This window comes from Cupressus sempervirens, chromosome 5 (genome assembly GCF_028749045.1).
Source record: "Cupressus sempervirens isolate cs-2001-9-10 chromosome 5, ASM2874904v1, whole genome shotgun sequence".
NCBI lineage: Eukaryota > Viridiplantae > Streptophyta > Pinopsida > Cupressales > Cupressaceae > Cupressus > Cupressus sempervirens.
In genome coordinates this window covers 96,969,693-96,981,290 of record NC_143122.1, presented here as the reverse complement: position 1 = coordinate 96,981,290, position 11,598 = coordinate 96,969,693, and positions in this window count along the sequence as shown.

Below are 11,598 nucleotides of genomic sequence, written 5' to 3'. Positions count from 1 at the left end.
TCTCAATTTACAAAGATTTCCTTGTTTTAGGTACCTGATCAGGCCTTGTCATTGGGACCCATTTTTCCTACTTTCATAACTGTGCTAGGTTAGCTTACCTCCTAAGCTTGACTTAAGGGATGGTGTTAGGGAAATTATTTATTTATGCTTATTAATTAGATCATCTTGATTTAATTAATCAAGTTTTCTATTACTCTAGTTTACTTAAGCTATCTCTTAGGTGCAAATAATTAATACTTTATATTAATTATAATGCACAACCTAGTTTCTTTTCCCTTTTTAGGGTTTCATTCACCTTTAAGGTTGAACTCTTTTATTTTATTTTTTCATTATTTTGGAATACATTTTGCTCTCACTTTGTTGAGATTTTCAAGCTGCACTTTTTCCCTCTTTGGTTTCCTTTCAACAATAGGTTATTTGCATGCAAGTGTTCTTGGCGAGCTATGAAGTTGGTTTTTCTCAATTTCTACAATTGTTTTAGTCTCAATAAGTATGGTCATCAATATTATGAATGTAGATCCAAGTTCAATCAATCTCCTAAGCAATATGACTTTAATGGTTACTGTTACACATGTAATAAGTATGGACACAATTCACAAGATTGCATATCACAAAAGAAGTTCAATTAGGTATCGAGTAAACAAGGTAACACTATCAATTAGGATTACAACACAAGGATTACCTACACAACATGTGGAAGATATGGTCACATTGTAGCAAAAACTATGAGGTTTCACTTTGGAGAAAGATTTGGCAATTGGAGAAATACTAGTATGGCATGTTTTCATTGTCACAAGGTCAATCACTTAAGTAAAGACTATATTTTGAGCATTGACACCCAATGAAGATGAAATGAAAGGAAAGAGTAAGGTTGATGTTGATGAGATTCACAATCATATGGATAAGATGTGGACAAATAAGATTGAAGAGAGTGAAACTTCAAATGTATAAGTCAATGGCACCTCATCCAATAGATTAGGTGAATCCACTACCTCCAACTAATCATACAAAAAAGGTAAGGGAATTGTATTAGAAGTTCTATATCAAACATCAGTTCCTTGTATTCTTGAAATGAAGTTCAAATTATCATATTTTAATCCCAAATGATTTTTTTTCATTGATGGCTAAAAGTATTCACTTGAAAAAAATGTGTGACAACCGGTCAAAGGAAGAATAAGAAGGAAGTCAATGGTTACTAGTCACGAGTTACATCAAAATACACTCTAGCACAACCACATTGACATAGATAGTTAGAAATGAATAATAGTTAATATGAGTCATCAACACAATAATTCACCAATGATGTGATAGAAGGTAAGAGCAAAATTGGAGAAGTAGGAAATGATGAAAGGCCACCATTGGTTCACAAAAACACTGACAAGGATACCAATTTAGACCCTAGACATAAGAAAAAATTTAAAATTAAAATTGAGTGGGATAATCTAGTCATGGGTAATTGTGCCCTAACATCAAAGAAAGGATAAAAGAAACTAAATCAATTATAGTTACAAAAAGGGGTTGTTTAGGTTGTTTCCACTATGAGAAGAGAAGGAGAGAATTGATGAAAGAGACTTTAGAAACAAGGAAACCAATAGAAGTAGTAGCTGCAAAGGGAGAAGAACCATCAATACGCTTTTGTAGAAAACCAAGGAAGAGGTGAGAACAAAACACTCACCAAGCAAGTAGGAATATCAGTGTATATTGAATAAAATGAAGCAAAGATCTACACAAAAACCTAATGCCACATTTTAGTTCAAAACACTTACTATGCTCTCTTACTATTGTATCTACTTCTATCTCTTAGGACAACTCATGAAACATTGAAAGATGGGTATGGTCAGTAGACCTAACAATCATTGTAGTTGGTTGGTGGAAAGGAAGTGTGAACTAAGTTGATTGGTTAGTTGGTGTAGGTAGCTAAAGTAATTGAGTATTGTAATGTAACTAAGTTAAGTATAGTGGTTGATATGGTAACCAAGTTTGGATTATGGACCATTTATTGTACCCTACCTACCATATTAGGTAACTTTTCCTATAAATATGAGTCCCAATGACTCATTTTCACCTTGCATATAAGAAGCACACTTGAGCAATCTCAATCAATTGAGAAGATCATTTGAATTTTGAGCTGAATTAGTGGAATTAAGTATACTTTGAGTAGTTTAAGTGATTTGGTGTAGTATTTGTAGGATACTGAGTGAATTTAGTTAAAACCCTACAAAGCCCTAAGTGTTCAACAAAAATGACATCAAGCTTAGCACCTACAATCACACCCATCTCAACTCAAACCAAGAGTAAAAAGGTTGAAAAGGCTAAGTTAGTGAGGAAGTAAGACTATGAAGAACCACATTATAAGTTATACCCTAATGTGGCAGCACAAATTGATGAGAAAGGGGCATTTTCATCTGTACGCCCTAGGGTTCTACTAGTTTGTGGTATTCATGCATACATCCATTGTAAAATCTAAAAAGCTAGGGAGTATGAACAAAAATTGACTTATTATGAAATTTGTGAGAATGAGAAGTTGAAATAAAACCACAAATTTCTAGAAACTAAGGGTTTGATCCATGTTTTTCATTTCTTGAAGATCTTTAATACTGAATGGATAAGAATTATATTAAGAAAATTTCATGAGACTACAATTTGGTTGGATAAGCCAGTAAAAATCATGAAGGAGACTATTCACATGGTGATAGGATAGCCAGTAATCAAAAAATAAAAATCTATTAGGGAAACACTGAGAAAAGAGATTGAGGAGAAGACTGTAGTAGTTTTGGATGGAAGAGGTTTGAGGGTGGCCACAATCTCTGATCCCGAGAATGGGTTTGGTACCTTTTTCATGGCATATAAGATATTTTAGTTGAGCATACTAAATAGTGTTCCATGTAGAGTGGTTGATTTGCATATAAAATTTTTAAGAAGGGCTTGAAGTTAGACCTAATCGAGTTATTGTTGAAGTAATTGGAAGAAAATATGAGGACAATCTGGTTACCAAGATAAATACTTGCAAATTTAGTTCCTTATTGATTGTCTATTTTTCTATGTCTAGAATTACTTTCCTATTGTTGGAAATGTAGAATTGGATGTTAAGAAGCTAGTCATTTATCAAATTAATGAGTTTATCAATGGTCTTGGTAATAACTTTGAAAGTGTGATGGATGTGTATTTTGGCTAGTTTAAAGAAATAATGCATTAAAGATATTGAGTTCCCCAAAAATTAGTTGAAGAATATATGGATGATATTTATTTCTTGGTAGATCCAGATGCTACATTAATTAAAGTAGTGAAACAAAGAATTGTCTGGCTAAGTTCCATGGAATATGAGTTGGATATTGACAAAGCCACTAGGTCAATTAATGCATTGTTAACACAAACCAAGGATCCAAACGAAAAACACTTTGGTACTTATGAGGAAGCCAAGATAAGAATAATTACAAAAAATTTTGGTCCTAGGTTGGTTAAGAAATCAAAGAAGATGATTGACACATTGGAAGGTAAGATTAGTGGAGAAAAGAAAACTGGTAAGTCGATTGAAGTTGTAACTGAATGCAATGATGAAGCTGAAGGAGATGAAGTTAAGGTGGAAGTACCTAAGGCCAAGAAGGAGAAAAGAAAACAAGTGGCCACACCTCAAATTCCTAATGATACTTAGTCTAGGACTAGGGCAGCTACCCTCTCTACCCCACCTATGAAGAAAGGTGTTGTGAAGATCTCCAAGGCTTTGCAGTCATAGAATTAAACATATCCAAAAAGGAAGGATGGTCAGGAATCTAATAGCCAAAATAAAGAAGGAGAAGAAAATTAATTGTTGAAGAGGATAGTGATAAAATTGAATCAAATGACATAAGCCAATTTAAAGTGGCAAGAAGCAAGGAACTTGAGACAATTGATGAGATTTTTGAGTCAATAAAAGAAACTCGAGGCTTAGCTACATTTAGACACTTCAAGTACCCTACATTGAATGATGAAGAAAAATAAAACTTGAAGATGTTATTATTGATATGATGTACAAATTTAAGTATATGCACATTGAGTTTGCTAATAAGACACTAGAAGATCCATATAATTAAATTGTTACAAGATGCAGATATACATTGGATTCTGAGTGAAAAATGAGAGAGTGCACTTGAAGTTACAATACCAAACTTATTAGTACTAGAGATGAATGAGGTAATACAAAAATATTAGAAGAGATTATTGCACAAGAAAATAATATTGAAGGTTCTAACTAGAAGAATTACAGAAGTGGATGAAGATGGTATAAAGGTGTGGAAACAAATTTTTAACATAAAGGACACTAGGAAAGAATTCATATGTCAGACATTGAGCCAACACAACAAATAGAGATGGATGATAAAAAAGATAATGTTGAAGCCACATCAGTTCAAAATTTTATTAATGATTTCCAAATATGGTCAAAGATATAGATGAAAATGTGATAATTGAGGATATGACATGATAAGATCTAGATGAGGGAGTAAATAAAGATCTATATGTAGTGACTACCATTGAGTAAAATCCTAAAGATCAGCCATTCATTGAGTCAACCACTATGAGTATACCTACCTATGCATGCACCAATCATTGAGCAAGTTAAAGCTTATCAAACACTTTCTACACAAAATAGAAATCCTATTATAAATATAAATGTAAATGATATTTTTGAAATTATTTATCCACTAACATACACAAGGATGTAGATAATACAAACAATCGACAAGTGAAGCAACAAGGTGATTCTAACAATCAAGGACCATTGATTGGAGAAAGGTTATGGAAGTTGAATATTAGAGTCTTTAGAAGAACCACACTTGGGTCCTTTTTAATCCTTCTCTAGGGATTAAGACCATTAGCTAAAAATGGATGTATAATGTGAAATACAAAGCTAATGGAACTCTTAAGAAGTATAAATATCATATTGTTACTAGGGGGTTCTCATAGAAGGAAGGCATTGAATATGAGGGGGATATTGTATGGGTTGGGATTATATCATGTGACATTTATGCTAGAGGTGAGGGGGAATAGGGCTTTGTTGACAACTTTGATGAAGAGTTGGCACTCAGAGACTAGTTCATTCCACCTACCAACTAGGGAGGTGGCTGTGACACTAGAGGATGTATGGCACATCCTTAGGATCCCTATCCATGGAGAGTTAGCAGCGTATGACCCAGCTACAAGATAAGCAACTCTACATCAACTATTTGGATGTGGAGATGCAGAGCTAGGGATCTAAGACTATGAGATCGGATGGGACCTATTGGTGGCATGCCATGAGTGGTTGACGATTGTGATTTGCTAGGTGATTAGTGGATTGCTAATACCAAATAGACGGGGACACAATTTCTTGACTGGATGAGGTCGAGTACTTGAGTAGATGATCATGGAGGGTACCATGTTTTCTTGGGGCCCATGCATGTTGGGGATGTTATATTATTATCTACATTAGGTAGCGTATAGAGGGAGACTATCCTTTAGTATTGGTAGGACATTGCTATAGATTTCAGCCTATATGAACATTGCCATAGTTAGGCCCCTAGTAGTGTGAGAGTTGATGGATGATATGCCATATGTTTATAGCTACATAGGTGTACTAGCTCGAGGACCCTTGGGATATTCGAGATACTTCCAGCATCAGATAAACACGATGACATAGTTCATTTGGAGACCATATAGAGAGTGCCCAAGATGGGATGATGATGGCATTCACTTTCCATACTATAGATAGGAGTGCTATCTCATAGGGTGCACAGTGATTGGGCATTTGGTCATAGAGATGTACCTAGCAAAGTAGGTAAAGAGATATTTTGGGGAGACACAAGATGTATCAACTGGCCTGACATTGTTTGCCCAATCTAGAGCAAAGGTTTGAGAGTGGGGACCACCAATCAGGACACAGGTAGTATATGCATAGCTAGCAGAGTTACAACCAAGACTATGGGGAGTAGTAGCATACATAGTTGATGTAGGCATGACAACAATGTATGATAGGAGGTTTGCATAACATCGGCCGAGACCATTGATAGATCTAGTAGAACCAATAATATGAGGGAGGCCATAGGTAGAGTAGGATGAGGAGGATGGGGGAGAGGATGAGGAGGTAGGAGATGAGGGTGATGTGGGAGAGGATGATGTTGAGGAGGAGGATCAGGGAGAGGATGCCAAGGGAGGAGAGGAGGAGGAGGAGGAGGAGGGAGATGAGGATGTTGAGGGTGGTGCAGGGGGTGATGATGAGGATGTTGAGGAGGAGGATGAGGGAGATGATGAGGAGGGTGCTGAGGGAGAGGAGGAGGGAGATGATGAGGAGGGTGGAGGTAGTGAGGTTGGGGATGGTGTTGGAGGTGGTGACAATGGAGGGGATGAGGAGGACTATTGGGTGGACAGGGATGTAGTTGCAATGGACATGGAGGATGATCTAGTGGAGGACACCAGGAGAGCATTAGTACCAGTAGAGGTAGGGCCTAGCCAAGTAGAGTTGATGGAGGTGATCAGAGGGTTACAGATTTAGTTAGATCAGGTTGTGGTAGAGAGGGATGCCATGATAGGAGAGAGGGATGTAGTTATAGTAGAGAGAGATCAGGTGATGGTTGAGAGAGACCAGGGTAGGGCTGAGAGAGATGTAGCTGTGCATAGGGCAGAGATCATAGTGCAAGAGTCTCAGGAGTTCATCAACAATATTAGAGATGAAAACTTTCAAGATCTAGCAATGATGATGAGCAGGGCTCACATAGAGGCACAATATTGGAAAGATAAGTATGAGAGAGTGGTGCCACTAGGTCAGAGAGTAGAGAGTTTTCATGCATCAAGATCTCATTCTCACAAGACATAGAGGACATAGAGTAGTGCGGGGCTGATGGGGCCTATGAGGCCACCACAGAGAGCAGAGGGATCATCCTTGAGACTGGATAGAGGTCACGAGGCTAGGGATAACATGGGATGACATAGACAAACTCACATATAGGGGGGCCTCTCTATGTTTTTTTTGGGTTTCTATTATGCTCCTTCATGGTTCACGCCTATGGGTAGTTAGTATTGATGTAAACCATGGTCATGTACTCTGACACCTTTGTGAGACATTTATGAGATGGACTTATGTTATGATGACTATATGAGATGAATTATGCATATGCTTTAGACGTTTTATATGCATGTATTTATGCTTTATTGTGTGGACTTATAAATGATGATATCATGTGTTGATTTATCACATGTTATGTGTAGGAAATGCCATCATTTTATTTTTGCCACATGTTTTTCTCATGAATGAATGCCTAATGTAATGTGAATGATACGGAATGAATGCAAATGAAATGTAAAATGCATGCAAATGAAATGTGAATATAATATAAGTGCTATGTTTATTGGTTTGGATCATTTTGGACTTTGGACATATGTGGGAATGTAGGATGACAATGCTTTTTGTGTATCAGAGTATGAGACCAAGGCAATGGATAAAGAAGATGTAGAAGACTGAGGAAATGAGATGAAGAATTGTTAGTATGATGAGAAGACTTTTTCTCTTGTAAAGTGCACTATATATCAAACAGAGCTTTATTTTAATATGGAAAATAGAATGCAACGCATCATGGCATAAAGGGCCAGAGCCCAAATGCAAGCCTTTTGCGTAAACAAGCACAATGTAGACAGAGAATGACCTTGTCCTTCTTGAGGCATATGTACATGCCCCAGACTCTCAAAGGTACATTGTAACAGACAAAAATAGGAAAAAAATGACCATGAACCATCCCAACCACTCTCATAGATCAGTTTATATCATCGAGTGGCATAGGAAGATGATAAAAAAGAAAACAGAGCAAAAAAAAAATCACTCACTAAATAGTGTGAGCCAATAGCCATTCTTGTCTATTATTACTTGCTTTTTAGTGTTTTAGGTGTTTAGATGGTGTTTGACGTGTTGATGATGTGATAGTTCTATTTGTGGATTTAGCTGAGGGGTTCATAGTGATATGTTGGATTGATTAATGGTTCACATTGTTTAGATGGTGTGATTTTCATGAAAGTGTAGTGCAAAGTGCAAGTTTGTACACAAAAGGGGTGGTTATCCACAATGAATATTTACAAGGTTTATTATAGATTTTTGATGGGTTTTGTGATTTTTAGGGTTTTTCAGGGATATTTGATGTTTTTTATGGATTTTTTAAGGATATTTTATGATTTTTAGTGCTTTTTTTCAAGACGTTTTATGATGTTTAGGGATTTTTTCAGGATTGTTTTATGATTTTTAGTGTTTTTTTTAAGGACATTATATGGTTTTTATAGATTTTTTTAGGACATTTTATGTTTTTTATAGATTTTTTCGGGACATTATGTGATTTTTAGTGCTTTTTTTAGGACATTTTATATTTTTTATTGATTTTTTTTTAGGACATTTTATGATTTTTAGGATTTCTTCAGGATCGTATAAGCATATACAAGTGTTAGCTCCAATCCGTTATGCGATAGCTCTACTGGATAAAAAGTGCTTAGGGATATGCCCCCAGTTCAAGTTCAAACTCATACACTGTGTAGGTAATATGCCCCTAGACAAGATGCAAACTATGTACAAAAGTCAATGACAGAGTGTGTGCAAACTGGTGATGCTTTAGGTAAGATAACAAAGGATATTAACCAGTTTGTGAGCTATGATAAGGGACTAGGGATGTCTTGCACTATGAAGGATATGATCAAGGAATGATAGAGGGGGAAAAGACCAGATGGAATCCTGATAGATGAAGGAGCAACGACTGATTACACATGGCACCTATTTTCTAAGTTTTCACCATGGTACTTGCCCAAAGCGCTTATTTGTCGAGTTTTCATTGTTGGAAGAAATTTTTCTCTTGACTAAAATTTTAGTGCCAAGATGCCTATTTGCCAAGTTTTCATCAAGACATCAATTTTTTCATGACTTTTTTCACTCTTTTTTTCTTTTTTTTAGGACTTTTTGATAGAATCAAGTATAGTACTTGCAAAGATGCATGTTGTTGATGGACATGGGCAATGGTTCACCCTCTAGAGTTGCAAGCTGATATACGCCGGACCCAAATGATGCAATAACTACATAAGGTCATTCCCAATTTGGCTCAAATTTGCCTTGTTTTTCTCTATGCTGCTGAGTCTTGTAGTTCATCTTCAGGACTAGATCACTGACCTCAAAATGACAACCTCAGACTTTCTTGTTATAACTCCATTTGAGTCAATTTTTTTAAGCTTGTAAATGTGTCAAGGCAGCTCATCTCCATTCATCAAGCATTTCTAGCTCATGGAGTCTAGATATTTGGTAGTTTTCATCATCAATGATATCTTGTAGGGATACTCTAAATGATGGAATTTCAACTTCAATGGGGTGCATGGCATCAGCTCCACAAACAAGAGAGTATGTTGTTGCGCTAGTAGGAGAATGCACAATTGTTCGGTATGCCCAAAGAGCTAGATTTAGTTGGAGGTGCCAGTCTCGACCTGAATCATTGACAATTTTTTGGAGAATCTTAACAATGGTCTTGTTAGATGCTTTTTCTTGGCCATTTCCCTGTGGATGGTAAATACTAGAATATCCATGGTATATGTTGTACTTCTCATAGAGCTTGTCTACATCTTTGTTTTGAAATGAACTACCATGATCAGTAATAATAGCCAAGGGGACTCCATAGCAACATATGATGTAGTTTAGAATAAACGTTGAGATCTGCTTGCCAGTGGTGAAGGTCAAAGGGACAACTTCAACCCACTTGGTAAAATACTATTGCTGTGATAATGAACTTATGACCATTAGAGGATGGAGGAGAAATAGCTTCAATAAGATAAAATTCCCATTGTGAAAAGGGCCATGGTGATATTATTGGCTGCAATTCTTGTGTTGGTGCATGTATCAAATTGCTATGTATCTAACGTTTATGACATGTTTTGGAAAAATCATGGACATCCTGTTCCATGGTAGGCCAATAGTAAAATCATGGACATCTCTTGTAAAAAGTGTCACCGATGATGACATATCAAGCGGCTTGATGGATAAAGGCTCGACAGTCAATTTTAGATAAGTTGGGTGGTAGGATTTGGTCATGTAGGTAATCATAAATGTCTTGATACCAAGGAGAATTGGGACCAACAAGTTCACACACAAACTTAGATTAAGGGATCTCAAATGCTGGAATCAAAAGTTGCTCAACAAGGAATTCACAACATTCCACATTTTGAAGCATATCAATCATGGAAGCAATGGTGGCCATTGCATCAACTTACTTGTTGTGTATTCTTGGTAGCTGACAAAAAGAGATATTAACAAATTTAGACTTAAGGAAGTCTGCCATCTTCTTGTAGGGCATTAGTTTATCATCTTTGGTCTCATAGTCATCATTGACTTGGTGGATGACCAACTAGGAATCCCCAAAGGCTTGTAAATGATGAACATTCCATTGGATGGCTATCTTGAGTCCTGTGATTAGTGCCTCGTATTTTACTATGTTGTTTGTACAATGGAATGCAATCCTATATGACTTGGGGATTATGTCTCCTTGGGGAGTGATAAACATGATGCTAGCTCTTGAACAATTTCATGTATGTGATCCATCAAAATAAAGCTTCCATTCATTAGCTACATCCATGTGAAATATGGCTTCATCTGGAAAGTCTATCAACATGGGATGATCATCTGACATAGGGGCTTCTACTAATTGATTTGCTATCACTTGCCCTTTGATTGCCTTTCTGTCTACATATTCTATGTCAAATTCACTAAGGACCATGACCCATTTGGCTAAGTGTCTTGTGAGAGTAGCCTTGCTGAGGTGATATTTCAGTGGGTTGATCTTAGAGATGAGCATTGTTTTTTGATGGAGCATGTAATGTTTGAGCTTTTGGGCTGCAAAGACAACAAAAAGGCATGCTTATTCTATTAGTGAATAATTTATCTCATAGCCCACAAGTGTTCTACTGATGTAATATATGGCTCACTCTCTTCCTTGTTCATCATTTTGTGCTAAGAGAGCTCCTAATATTGTATCTATAGTAGAAATGTATAAAATGAATGGTTTGCCTAGAATAGGAGCCATTAAAGCTGGTGGATGTAGAAGATAATCCTTGAGCTATTGGAAAGATTCTTGGCACTACTTATTCCATTGAAAGGATTCTCCTTTATGTAAGAGGTGTTGAAAGGAGTGACACTTATCTGCTAGTTGTGCAATGAAGCTGTAGATAGACTATAATCTTCCTTGCAGTCCTATTAAGGTTTTTAGATTTGTTGGAGGAGGCATGTCAAGTATTGCTTTTACTTTCTCGGGATCCACTTCAATGCCTCGTTGAGAAACAGTGTAGCCTAGGAGCTTTCCACAGACAACTCCAAATACACACTTTTTTGGATTTAGATGAAACTTATAGCTTTCCACTCTGGTGAATATCTGATCTAGAATGCTCAAATGATCTTTCCTTTTATAGGATTTTCAAAGTAAGTCATCAACATAGTCTTCCATGAGGATTTGCATGAAATCATGGAAGATTGTAGTCATTGCTCTTTGATATGTTGCCCTGGCATTTTAAAGACCAAATGACATGACATTCTAGTAGTATGTTCCCCAAGGGTATGTAAAAGCTATCTTGTGTTGATCT